General features: G+C 40.0%; 1 non-coding gene across 1 annotated transcript; it reads left to right on the top strand.

Annotated features, from left to right (window-relative positions):
* Nucleotides 1–11,411: 11,411 nt before the first annotated feature.
* TRNAS-AGA (transfer RNA serine (anticodon AGA)) lies at nucleotides 11,412–11,485 on the top strand. The gene has a single exon. It is a non-coding gene; the product is annotated as a tRNA-Ser (tRNA).
* The last annotated feature ends 2,871 nt before the right edge of the window (nucleotides 11,486–14,356 follow it).

Here is a 14,356-nt window from a genome sequence, read left to right as displayed (position 1 = left end):
TACTGCATACTACCTGTACTGGTATAGAAGATGCAGTTAAGCAAGAGGCAGTGATCAACACCTGCTCTCTGATTCACCGAAACGATATGTTTTATTAGAAATTCTTATGTGATTTAGAAAATGGTAATAATTCAACTGGCCTTATAACAGTTAAAATGTAGTTGCTTTTCTTCTCCTTTTTTCTTTTATGCATGTGCTGGAAAGTATTTCCTCCCACCAATGGTGAATTTGCTACCTTTTGGCCACATAAACATTCAAAATTATAACACATTTATTGGCAGCTTTGATCCTGTAATCCTATTAAAAGACACTGAAAAACATAAAACTGTTCCTATAAATTTGAGGAAAAGTTTCAGTTGCGAAGTCCCAACTTCTTTTTACTAAACAGTATAAAGCTAAAAAGGAAAATAGTTTCTACTGACTTGCAAAGATACACATGTGTTCATCGGTATGCCTTTTCTACTCAAGTGAATTGAAAGTGTCAGAAACCAAAGTCGTCCCTTTTCTTCCGAGACGAAACAAGATACACATTCGGGCTGCCTCACCTGTGAGTCACTGCCATCTCTGGAGGCGTCCATTTTAAGACTGTAATTCCAATGAGATGACTGTTTGAGCTTGGACGCTCTTTGTGATTGTGGCTTTTTTTCTCGGTGCTCCAAAGTAACCATTTTGACAGGCATCCTGATTTATAGGAATACTTAATTAATTCTAATAGTGATTTTGCTCTTAGTAGCTTTAATTTTCGTATTTTAGCAACACTTCATCCACATCCTAGGGACTCAGAAGTAAAGGGAAATGCCAGTGTCCTGTCCACTGTGAATGCCCAACTAGCAGAAAGGATACCTGTGTAGTTAAACAGCCAAGAAAGAAGGTCTCAATGGCTGTGAAAAAAATCTGTATTTCCTTTTCCTCTTTTGTGGCACAGAAGGAGGAATCCTATTTTTCTTTTAGGGAAAACTGAGTAGAGAAAAGCATACAGTAGGCAGAGAACATTTACATGTGTCATTCCCTTTGGTATTTCTCTTCGGGAAATCTACCTCATTCTTTCTAAGAAGGAAGGGTAGTTGGTAATTTATAGAGATCCCAGGTTAATTCCATATAAGGATGATATATTTTTCTTGTCACTATCAAAGTCATCATTGTTTTTTCATAAATTTCTGTCAGTCCAGTTGTGGCTGAAGGACTTTTTCTTCCTAACTTCCTTTTATTCAGAGATTTTAATACGTCAACTTTAGAATCAACAGTTGCTTCATCCTATTGGAAAGAAAGTGGGAAACATTACTCATACATTTGATTAGGTTAAAAGAACCAGCTCGCTGCCTGGTTCTGTACCACCATCGAGCTAAAAATATTTTTAAAATGTTAATTAAAAAAATCAAAAGAAGAGCAGTATTGCATGACCCATGAAAATAATATGAAATTCAAATATGTGTCCACAAATATAGTTTTATTGGAACACAGCGACGCCCATTTGTTTATGTAGTGTAGATTCCTGATTTCCACGACAGCAGTGGAGTTGATTAATTATGACAGAGATCCTGTGATAAGCATAGCCTAAAACAATTACTTTCTGGTTTTTTTACAAAAGAAACGTCACTGACCATTGAATTATAAGGAAGTGGAAAAAAGAAAGAAAGATTTGGTTAAGGTATGTTTTTAAACATTAGTACTTCTTAAAAGAGGACGAGTGACTTAGAAATGCAACTTATAATCTTCTCTAATCAAGTAAGAATTTGTCGATTGTCTCAGTCCAGGCACTTATTTTATAGAAGATGATTTTATCAAAGAAAATTGAGGACTAGAGATTTAAAAATATTTCTGGGAATGAGCAACTCTAAAAAGAATTAAGAATTATGACACTTTAGTCCCTTATATTTCCTCAAATGTTACATCAACTATTTTATATACCTGTAATAAAGTGTTATATAAAAATGTCAGGTGTTTTTATGTACTCTGCTCCTGGTAGATCACGGAAGACTTGGCATCAACATTAGAGTTACAAGAAATAATCCCGGTTAGCTTTCCCAGGCAGACTACCTCTGAAAACTCTGTGGTCCTAGGAAGGCATAGTAATCGTGGGGTCACCCTCCACTACCCAGAGCTCTGTTTCTTTCCATCTTTCTCCAGCACATCACATAATCTAAGAACAACCAAATAATTTTTGTAAAACAAAACAAAACAAAACAACCCAATCAGTTGAATTAAGCTCTTTGTGAGCACAGTTGTTTCCTGATATTCAGACCAACCCCGCCTTTCTTGCCCTTGGAAACATTAATTATTCATTTCTGTAAGTTGTGAGCATCCCCAACCCCAGGCATCTCTCTGCTCCTTGGTTGTTTATGCTTTTCAAGTATTATCATGTCATCACCTTAGTCATCCCTCTGGCAAGCTATACTTACAGAGAGATGGTCTGGTGCATCATCAATCTTGCCACATCAGTCTTGTCTTCCAATACCTTTATCACTCTCCGAGCTTGTCTCTGATCTCCCTCCAACTCATCTACTGCCCTCTTTCCGCAGCTGCGATGCCCCAACTTGACTGTGGGATTCTAGGTGTGATTTCACCGACCCACAATTCAATGCCGTCTCCAAGTCATAATTCAAGACAGAACTAGCCCTCCTCTCCTCACTCGGTGGCACAATGTAAAATGCAAACATGTGCATCACCGCCATGTCTCTTCTGTGTCCTTGGAGATCTTCACACATAGCCAGTGTTCCCATCTCTGAAGAGTTTGAAAGGACCTTGAAAAAGCATTTACTTTTTCCTATAGGCAAATTTAAAAATTAAAAAAAAAAAAAAACACAAACCCTGGACTTATTGATCTTATCCTGCAAGATCTAAACCAACATAGAACTTCTTATTTTTTTAATTCTCAATAGGTCTTGTGGATAGTAAGTCTTTCTCTAACACCAGTCTTTCCTGCTGACTTTTCTTTCTTCTTCAGTCTTTACTTTGAATAATTTGATCTATATTTTATAGTCTTTAAATGCAATATAATTAAAATATATATGGGACAATCTGGATCCATACAGACGTGTATAATCCTGAGAGACATCTTATGTCTTTCTCTTACATGAGAAAGTGCCTGGAGAGGTATATGCAGTGGAACAAGACCCTACAATCATTTCTGAGCTTCCAAGAGGAGAAGCGCATTAGTCTAATGAAGGGAGTGGAAAAAAATGTCCCTCCACATACTAATTTGAGCAGCAAAATGATCCGGAGAAGTTGGAGATCTTGATAAATGGGGCCAAGTAATTGACAGAGTGTTATAATTAGAGCAAGGCATCTGTCAGTTAATTATCTTCTCCTCAATAAATAATTACAATTTTTCCATGTTCCCATAGCTTATAATTTCTAGCTGTGATTGTCTTCTGCGTTCTCATCTATCTAAGCTTTGAAGACCAGACAGCAGTTGATTTAAAGAGAAAATCCCCTAGTTATCCTCTCTGAAAAACAAATGCAAGGCAAAGATTATTTGGCTGGGTAGGGCACGAATTTGGCAGTAGGAACCTATACTGGCAGAAAGGTGATTTCCTATTTCAGATTTCCTTTGTATGTGGTTCAGACAAAGCATCCAAGCTTGGGAATTCATTTGCTCACTTGTCCATGCATTCAAAAAACCTTTATAGGATCCTTAATGCTACAATGGCTCAGGGATCTACAAAGATCATTTAAGGAACTTGTGGTCTGGTGGAACTGACTTACACATAAACAAACAAACAACCAAACAAACAAAAAACAAGAGGAGCAGCATGAATGAGAAAAGACACCTCCAGATCTTTAGAGCAGTGGTCCCTTTATTTTTAATTGGGTGCCCCTTTCAGGAAAAATGCTTTGAGCAGAGACTCTCATTATATGCACATCATTTATAAATTATATATGTCCTAGTGTTAATCTATCAGATATCTATAAAATGTATTTAATTTTTTAGATTAAATAGAAGTAGAAATTCTGATTTTTTCAATAACCAATAAATTTTATGTATTTCCATACATTTTGTAGAATTGTGGCTTCCCAAAACTAGATAGTGAATATTCCAGAATGGCTCAAGTTCAAAAGGTTTGGGTAGCAGGGACCAGAGATGACGCAGAAAAGTTAGGCAGAGGTTATTAGACAACACTGAGAGGAACCCTGTTGTTCAGTGTTTTCCAAAGGGTGTTCTACTGAATATTAGAAGAGATCTCTTGGAATTAAAAAAAAAAAAAAAAAAAACTTTCTGCTGTCAAATAGATATGGAAATTGCAGGCTTAAAGTACAAAATTTCATTATTATGGGGCTAATATTCTGTGATGATCTCATGAATGCATATTTTCTGTCTTACTAAGCCCGGGAGTTGAAAGACCATATTTTCTATTTTATTTTTCTTCAGGAGTTAAAAACCACTGTAGGTTCATAAAACTTGGCACAGTGTTTGAAATTGAATTCTGTCATTTAGAGATGGGAACGATGTGATTCCATCAGACTTTTATTCAAGAGACTTTTCTTTTGTCTTATATGACTCTCACTTTTCTCTGCTAACCATTAGTTAATGAATTACTCAATATTTGTGTTTGGACTTAGTCATCTAAAAACACATTTGCGGGCCAGCTAGCTGTGGAGGAAAGCAAGTAACCATCCTTTCTTTGTCAGATGAGGGGCTCTCCAAGGACCTGAAATACTGGAAATTTCCACCAGCACATTAAATGTTGGGATTAAGTCCTTATATCTTGGGAAGATCACTCTTAAAATATGCTAATATATCATCAACTGAGAAGCAAAATGTCTAGATATGAGGATGACTCTTTTAGTGCCTAAATCTATTCAGATTTTTGTTTTGAAGGGAAATATGTCTGAAATGCTACACGCAAAGATAGCATGACAAGCACAAGTCAACTTTATCCAATGACACAGAGTTGCAATCATTGTCCTTAATCACTGTACTGTGGTTGATGAAACCATGATACTGCTTGAGATTTCTTGCTGCATAAGGTTGCTTTTCACCCTATACTAACTGACCCCAAACTACCCCAAACTATGGCTTTCTAAGTATTTGCATCTGCTTTTTATAACTGTTCTTTCCTTTCTTTACTGCCAAGTTTATGTTCATCTTGTGATGAAAAATTGTAAAAAGCAGACACAAATGTATAATTTTATTTGTAATAAAAATATACATGTTGTGTGCATGAGGGTGTGTCTGTGTGTTCACTGCCCACAATCTTATCTTTGGTTACCTTCAACCTCCCCCTTCTAATTAAGCTAGAGAAATCATGCTTATGAAAATTGGATATAAGTCATACCGGAGTGATGGTCTGAGAGAGCCTCGATGAAATAGCTTATTTTCTCTACTTGAGTTTCTCAAAGATTATTTCTGCTGGAGTCTTCATTATTTGCATTTATTGAGCACTTAAAAAGTAACAGGCATTTCCACATACAGTTTTCCCTGTGACGTGTGCAAACAGAGTGCAAATTAGACATCATTAACTGTATTGTCACGTGAATAGGGTTTTCAGATTTAGCAAAACAAAAATTGCAAAACTTCCATTTAATGCTAAATTTCACATAAATAAATAAATACTTTTTTTTTTAGTATAAATATGTCCCCTAGGACATACTTGCATGGGGCATAATTACACCCAAAATTATTTATTATTTATTAGAAAGTCATATGTTAATGGATGTCTTGTATTTTATCTGGCAACCTTGCATCTTAAAACATGAAATTCAGAGAGCTTGGGAATCTACCCAACTTTGCATAGCTAGAAAGCACTAGGGTTGTGATTTAGACCCAGGGCTTTTGACTTTAAGTCTGGGGCTCATGACTGCTCTTTATATTATTGAAAATACTGGAAGTATTTCTTCTCGATAAATAGGACATCAATGCATATGCATCAATGGTTTGATATATGCGCTACAGGGCCCATATATCAAACCATTCATATCCTAGTTTCCCAGGACTGCTATAAAAAATTACCACAAACTGGGCAGCTCAAAACAACAAAACTTGATTGTCTCATGGTTTTGGAGACCAGAAGTCCAAAATCAAGATGTGGGCAGGGCCCTGCTCTCTCCGAAGGCTCCGGGGGAGGCTCCTTCCTTCCGCTTTCCTAGCTTCCGGTGGTTCCCGACAGCCTGGATTTTATTTGGCTGGTGGCAGCATCCTCCAGTTTCCCCCTCTCATGTCCTTCCTCCTGTGTGTGTTTTGTCCAAATTTCCCTCATCCCAAGTGGACACAGGTCATTGGACTAGGGACCACTCTAATCCAGTAGGACGTCATCTTGATTAAGTCTGCAAAGGCAATACTTCCAATGGGGTGGCATTTACAGGTATTGGGGGTTAGGACTTGAACATGCATTTTTAGGGGGACACAACTCAACCCCAAATAGCTAGTCATCATTAACACAGAATGGAACATAAGAAAATATATTATCAATCTAGAAAATCTAGGTGACTAAACACCGGACCTGGAAGTGTGAATGAGGACGGGGGGGCACTTAGAGCACTTAGGGGTTTTGATGGGATAAACACTGCATAGAGTTTTGGCCCTGGGCAGAATAATAAAGCTAGCTAATACACACTTACATAGTCTAACCAGAGCCAGATCTATACATATAATAGTGCCAGGAGGTAGGTGCTAGGATTTCCACTCCATTTGACAGATGAGGAAATGGACAGAAAATGCTGAGTAATTTGCTCAAAGACATGAAGCTGATATGGGATACAACTGAGATTGAAGCCGAGGCAATCTGACGCTGGAATCCACACTCTACACTTATTTAGGATCATTTGGGGGAAAAGAGGCAGTTTAGGCAGAAAGAGAGGCAATTTGAGGAAGGCAAATACTAATGAGAAATAATGACCACTCTAGCCTTCCTGCTGGTTGGATTTTGTCTTGTCTCCATGTTGCCTGTTGACATTGCTGGTGTGATGGGTGCAGAGCAGAAATCCTCAGACTCAAGGAGGCGTGACAGTCACCTGGAGGAGCTGCGGATGCACAAGTCTCCCCCCTCCACCCCTGGGTTTCGGATTTTGTAGGTCCCGGGTGAGGCCCAGGAATGCGCATTTCTTACCAACTTACACTACTGGCTGAGGCTGCCGGTCGGGGACCACAGCTTGAGAACAAACTAAGATAATGAAAACTGAGGTAAAGTTAGAGCAGGAAATGTTTTCAGGTTCAAAGGGATAACAATAATGATCTGGAAAATGTAACTGATTATTTTACAAGCTAATCTCAAAGTGCTCTTTTTAAGATAATACTGTGACATTTTGAATTTCTTTTTAAGATAATACTGTGACATTTTGAGTTTACATGTTACATGCATACATAAACACACACATTGTGCTCTTCCATGTTACTTTTATTTAGGTTTTTTTGGAGGGGAGTAACTAGGTTTATTTATCATTTTTTCAGAGGAGGTACTGGGGATTGAACCCAGGACCTCATGCTTGCTAAGCATGCGCTCTACCACTTGAGCTGTACCCTCCCTACATTACACGCTTAAAATCTATCATAAAGGTTCCTGGACTTATAACACCTGCAAAGCAGCATGGGATTTAGGCTTTTGAAAACAGAGCACCCAGACTCTAATCTAGGCTTGTTCATAAATTAGCCGAGGACTCCTTTTCTCCAAGTCAGACTCCCGCCCCTCCCCTCCCACAAAATAAAGGAATTGAGAGAGAAATAGTTAACTACACTGTGGCACCTAGCCATCAACTGTCATTTTTGAGAGAAATAATGATGTGGAAAATATGATCCCTAATATATTTTCTCCTATTGACTTTTTACATGAGCATAAGTGTTGATTATAAAAATACTAATGTCATCGGACCAGCTAAAAACATACAGTACAACTCACGAAACACCACTCAGAGAGAAACATTATTAATATTTTGGATATTATTTCAAAAGGTGATATCTATGTACAAATTAATCATGCCATAGACACTCAATATCCCATGACCACATTTGCATATTAAATTCATATGTATTTATGTCACTATTTTAAATTTTCTTATGGTATTACATTGCACAGTTATCCCACAGTTTATTTAACCAATTCAGTATTGTTGGGAATCAAAACTATCTCTAATTTGGGGCTAATATGGTGATGGTCATAATAAATATCTTAATACACACATTCTGATGTTCGTGACCATGCTAGAGGTGAAGTAGCTGATCAAAGAAAATTGTCGAGTAAAGTAATGAATGCCACTTTTCAGTACCTATAAAGGAAAAGGTCACCTATGTGTATGCATTTATTCTTTGTATGTGTAATGCAGAGAAAACCGCTGTAAAGGTGCGCCCTGACATGTAAATAAGTGTAATTTCTCGCTCTTTAGAGATGGATGCCTTCGAATTTACTATTTTGTGGTTTCCCGTGCTTCCCAGTTGGCTTACATGTGGGAGTCAGTGCAGATGCACCGAAAGAAGCAGCCTTGTCAGGAGACACCACCTCTAAGTTGGAACCAGAAAAGAAAGAAGGTTACAGCGTGAGGAAAGAGAGTTTCTTTTCTTTTCTTCGTTTTTTCTTTTTCTAGACAGAAGGGGAAGAATTTGGCTCAGAAAAGTTTTAACGCAGTGCAAATGAAATCCATGCATTAATTCCCTCAGGTCCTTTCACAGAAAGGAGGAAAGATAGTCAAGAAAATCAAAAAAGAAAGACAGTGCCAAGACCGGCAGGTACAACCTGCAAGGTAGGGGGTTTTGAGGGTGTAAAGGCTGCACTGAGCTGAATTTCCCTTTGTGAACCAAGGCACCGGGCTGATCCAACATCCTTTAGCCGGAAGGCTGCAAGGAGCGAGCTGCTGGAAGCTAAGGCTTCAGGGAGCCTTTTCTGACAGGGAGCCTTCACACGGCGAGAGAGAGAGAGAGAGAGAGAGAGAGAGAGAGAGAGAGAGAGAGAGAGAGAGAGAGCGAGAGCGAGCCAGCAGGGGAAGTCTGGGTCCAGCAGACGAGTGCTGAGGAAAACGAGCCAGGCCAGTGCTGACATGGCAGAGGGTCAGGACTCCACGCAGCAGCCGCCGCTGGGGTCCTGAGCGCCCAGATGCCGGCCTGAGTCCAGACTGATAGGAGGAGGTGGAGGGCTTCCAAACAGGCTCGGTCTGGGCATGCAGGAAATGTCAGAGGGAGCAGCCTTGGGGAGGAGTGGAGAGAGCTGCTCTGGATGGGAAGGGATCTTTTGAATAATTCCATGGTACCTACGCCTGGCGATGTTAGTGCATCTGCACAGGATCTGTGTGGGGTGGGAGGGAGGCAGAGGAGGAGAGGAGGGTGGGATGTGCTGCACAGAGAGCTTGGGATGCTTTCCAGAGCATCAGGAGGAAAACTCAGAGCCTCCCAGAGTGAGGAAAGGCTGGCTGAACTCTCCTGCTGAAAACAGGAAGCCGCCAGCCACCACCCAGCCCTTTTCCCTGAGCTGACCCTTGTAGACCTTAAGGCCCATCTCCAGGAAAGCTTCTGCCTGTGGAAGGACTGTGCGCCCGGCAGAGCGTGAAGGAAGGCCCTGTTCCCTAGTGGATGAGGGGGAGGAGGACACACGAGGCCACCTTGGGACATGTTTACAGGAGCAACAGGCGGTTAGTGTGCTATGGGCTTCCTGCAGTGAGGCTGGGAACCCATGCGCTTGGCCTTTGCCACTTCTCCCCCACCCCCCAGAACATTAATAAGACCAAGAAAGGTACACAAATCCTGCAGAGATCAAAAAGTAGAGCATGGTCCCAAGGTGGTAGGAGTCCAGGCTGCACTCATCTCTGACTTGACCAGTGAAGAGAAAAAGAATCTAGCTTATTAAGTTGACCACTTGACATACAAAGAAAACTTTTAAAATTAAAAGAAGATTATATAGGCAACTAACTCCTCGAGAAGGAACTCAGGATTGGAAAAGTGGTGAAGGATCTGGAAAAAGAGAAGCTGACAACGTACCGCATCCCTAACAGTTTCCTTATTGAAGTTCCCGTTGAACAGCTGTTCTGGGTTTCTTCTTGCTCAAGGCCTTTGCACAAGCTGTTCCTCGGCCAGAAAGTCCATCCCGACTTTGGCCTAATGCCCCAGCCTCCCCACCAGAGAGGCCTCCTTGACCATCCTTTGCAGGATGGCAATCAGCACCCCAAGCCTTCCACCTCCATTCGCTCCTGGAGCTCCCATCACAACACTCACCATGATGTCCCAAGTCATAATTAAACCACTTATGAGCCTGTTTAACTCTTCTGTCTCCTCCTCTAAGACATGACCTCCATGAAGGTGGAACCGAGCCTGTCTTAGCTGTCATATATCCCCAATAGAAGATTAGCACAAACTATTCATTGAATGGAAGGGTGAGTAAATTAAGGACAAACAGCAAAATCTAGGAAAAATTCACAGATCTCAGAGAAGCATGGGCTGAGTGTTGGAGACAGGTTGGGGGTCTATCAGGTGGACTCTGGAAAAATATCGGCCTATGAAGCCCAAGAATACTACAAAACTTGATTAAAAAAAAAAAAACTTAGCAGGAGATCCCAAATCAGTCAACAGTACTATCGAGAAGGAAAGAATATTCTAGGGACCTGGTGTCCTCAGAAGTGTGTCCACTTTGACCTACCTCCCTGGAAATTCTCCAGAGCAAGAACTTGTCAAGAAAAGCAAGTAGCAGGGCACGAAGCATCTTGAAGCCCTTACTTTGTGCCGGGCACGGTTAAGCAGTTTCTATATGGGATCAATCTTTTCCCACAGGCAGATCTGTGAATTAGGGATTAGTCCTGCTCTTTTAGACCGGAGCTTACAGATGTCATCGGTTTGCTTAAGGGGAAACGATGTTCAAGGGCAGAGCAAGGATGCTAACCTAGATTTATTTCTGACTCCAGAGTCTACAGCTTTTTTTCTGGACACCAGCCTCCTTGTTAAAGATCTTCCAGTGTTGCTGCTGATTCTCTAGGGCTCCTGGGATTCTGGGATGGCACAAATTGTTCTTAGAGCTCTAAATCTGCCCTAGGGCAGTGTGCGCACATACATGTTTGCAAAAACACATGTAGGCAAACACGTGTGTGTTCTTGTATTTCTACGCAATGCTGGGTGGGTAAGTGTGACAATTGTTTGAATGACTTTGCTGTCTCAAGTATGTTACCTTCCTGTGAGAGAAAAGAGGTGGAATTTTAACACCTATTGATGCAATAAGAAAATCAATAGTATATTTGCCCAGTGTACAGTAGGTTATGGATCACGTATAAAAAGATGTGAGATTTGCAGATATTGACTGATATATATAAAATAGATAAACAAGTTTATATGGTGTAGCACAGGGAAATATATTCAATATCTTTTAGCTTATGGTGAAAAAGAATATGAAAATGAATATATGAATATCCATGCATGACATTGTGCTGTACATCAGAAATTGACACAACATCATAAACTGAATATACCTCAATAATAATAAAAAAAGGACCCTAACTCCAGAAGGGGAGGGTATAGCTCAATTGGTAAAGCACATGCTTAGAATGCATGAGGTCCTGAGTTCAATCCCCAGTATCTCCTCTAAAAACAAACAAACCTACTTACTTCCCTCCACCACCAAAATAAAATAATTAAGTAATACAATAACAAATAAATAAAATATTTTTAAAAAAAGGATGTGCTCAGACTCATAGTAACAAGATTGGTATCCGGAGGGTGACATAGCCCAGTGGTAGAGTGGGTGCTTGGCACAAGCGAGGCCCTGGATTCCATCCCCAGCACCTCCATTAAAAAAAAATAATAAGTAAATAAACCTAATTACCTCCCCCCCAAAAAAAAATCTAAAAAAAAAGCTTAGTAGCTGAATGTCTTCCCATTTAATTAACCTGGCAGTTTAATAGAATAAAACGATTTCCATAACATTTTTTTTTTTCAAAATTGTTTGGATTTGACTGCTGCCACTGTCCTGGGTTTTCTGTGGGTAGATTATCTTAGTTTGGGTTTCAAGTTTATTCAAGTGGCTTTTAAGTTTATTAATGATGCCCACTATGCACGGAGGGCTCTGTTGACATCACAGCTCTTTCTGTTTACTTTATTGCCAAGATGTCCCTGGAAACTCAAACACTGGGCTTGTTCACCTAATCCAGGAAGGCTGGGGGCATGGTCAACCCTTGCGGCAGTCTGAGGGGGATCTGTTGGCTCATAATGTGGAGGAGTTTCCACACTGGACTTGAGGAGGGCAAGATGGGGAAACTAGACAGCCTCCCAGTCTATTTTTTCCTCTTTTTTTTTTTTTTTGACAGGTGTGGCCTTGTTCTATTACTTGAAGTGATTAAAGCGTGGCAGATGTGTCTTCATTCACATGCAAGAGCATAATTAAAAGTCAAATGTAAATCGTCAATGGATTATTTGTCTTTTTGGATTATTCGTGTCTCTACTTATCTTCAGCAAAGAAAATAATTGTGCTTGGACTCAATTAATAGCATGATTCATAAAGGGTCGCCTGACCATCTGTCATAAATGCCTCATATACAGATCATACCATGCCCTGTCCTGGTTTTGCAAATGCAATTGGTTGACCAATGCTTAGGGCTGGGGCAGCCCACACTGAGTGGTGAGGTCCCGGGGCTTGAGGGGTGAAGAACGGTCTTGTCACTTCAAAGGAAACTTCAAGCTGATCATCCCATCAGCGAGGGTTTCGGTTCCCCAGGGACAGCCATGCCTCAGCTGCCTCCGGATTGAAGGCCCAGAGCCACGGGGAGGAGGGGATGACTGACCGAGTTTGCGCTCACCCACATTTACAGCAGACCGCCTCCACCAGCCTCCCAACCTTGGCTGCAGACTCAGGGTGTTTAATTATTTACATGGTAATGGATGGACCAGGAGTTGTCTGCCCTTCAAACAGCTCACCGAGGGGAGCAACTGTGCCTCCTTGTTCATTTGTGGGTTTTTTTCATGTGAGGAGGAAGGCATTTCATTCAATTTTACTGCACACAGAAAGGTGGAGAAACTGCTGCATTAGCACAACTCCCAAATGGCTTCCATTTTAAATGAAGAAAAAAAAATACGCTGACTTCTGGCTTCCTTATGCTTCCCACAAGTTTCCTGTGTGCAGGGACCATTGAAGAGACCCAGGTCAAAATGGATGCTTTTCTAGGTAACATAGGGAGTCCCTCCTTTTTTCTGAAAGCAGGATGATGTAGGTTAAGAAGGGAGGGACTCTGGAGTCCAACGCCTGGGATTGAATCCCAGATCTGCCCTTTCACAGCTGTCTGTCTTTGGATATGTTTCTCAACCGCTGTGTTCCTCCTCTTCTCTGTCTGTAATTGTGCCACACCCTCCCGGGGTTGTGTGAGGATGAAGTGAGCTAGTACATGTCTGTACCGGCGTGTTGGGGAGTGCCCAGCTCGCCCTGATGACTTTTCTGTTCCTCAAAGCCAAAGGTATTCTGAACTGATAGAGAAATTCAAGTGCACAAACAATTTTCTCTTCTCTTTTTCATTTAACAATTTATCACCATCACTTACAGAAGTGCCTCCAAATGCAAAGTCCTCTGTAAAGATGGAAATGAGAGTCTTCAAGTAATCTTCAACACTTTAAAAACTTGGTGATATTATTATATTTGATTTAACTGAATTAAGATTTTCTTTCTTTTTTTTTTTTTTTGCTTTTGGCAGGAATTCTAACAAATAAAGTTGGTTGTCTTAGTTTGATCATAAAGGCATGAATACTGCAGTTCTCCATCTCTGAGTATTTCTTGAATGTTTAAAGGTAATTAAAGGCATTCTTTCCAATTAAATAGAATCTTTCAAACTTTGGGATTTAGATGGAGAAAACTGTAAGTCCTCCTTGGCAAGAAAAAATTTTGGAAATGTCTGCTCTATTACTACTAGATGTTGCCATAATCTTCATGACTACTTTATGACAAACTTGATTATCTAGCCATTTAAACAACAATTTTGGCAAACAAGTTTAACTTTTTTTTTAAAAACAAGTTTTTTTTTTTTTCCTGGTTGTAAAATAAAAACCATTGCAGAATAAAACGTATCAAACATGAGGAAGTATGCTGAAGAATATAAAACCATCTGGTAATTGGTCCACTTGAAATAATCTTTATTAAAATGTCCTGACATTTGCTTTCTTATACATAAATACGTATGCATATGCATGTGTATGTATGTAAACTTGTGAAATTCAGATTATTATGTCTGATTTTCTTATTTTTCATTTAACATCACAACCGGTTTCTCACATCATTAAGGATTTAGAAAATATTGTGTTTCATGATTATATAGTTACACTATATTTTATTTACCAAACCTACATGGTTGGATATTTACATGGTTTCTAGTTAATTTGCTCTTTTGGGGAAGTAATTAAGGGCATAATTTCTGCAGATAGACTGCCTGAGTTTAGATCCCATTTACCCCTTCCTGGCTGCATGACTTTGAC

This window comes from Camelus bactrianus, chromosome 5 (assembly GCF_048773025.1).
Source record: "Camelus bactrianus isolate YW-2024 breed Bactrian camel chromosome 5, ASM4877302v1, whole genome shotgun sequence".
Lineage (NCBI taxonomy): Eukaryota > Metazoa > Chordata > Mammalia > Artiodactyla > Camelidae > Camelus > Camelus bactrianus.
This window is presented reverse-complemented; position numbering and strand designations above follow the sequence as displayed.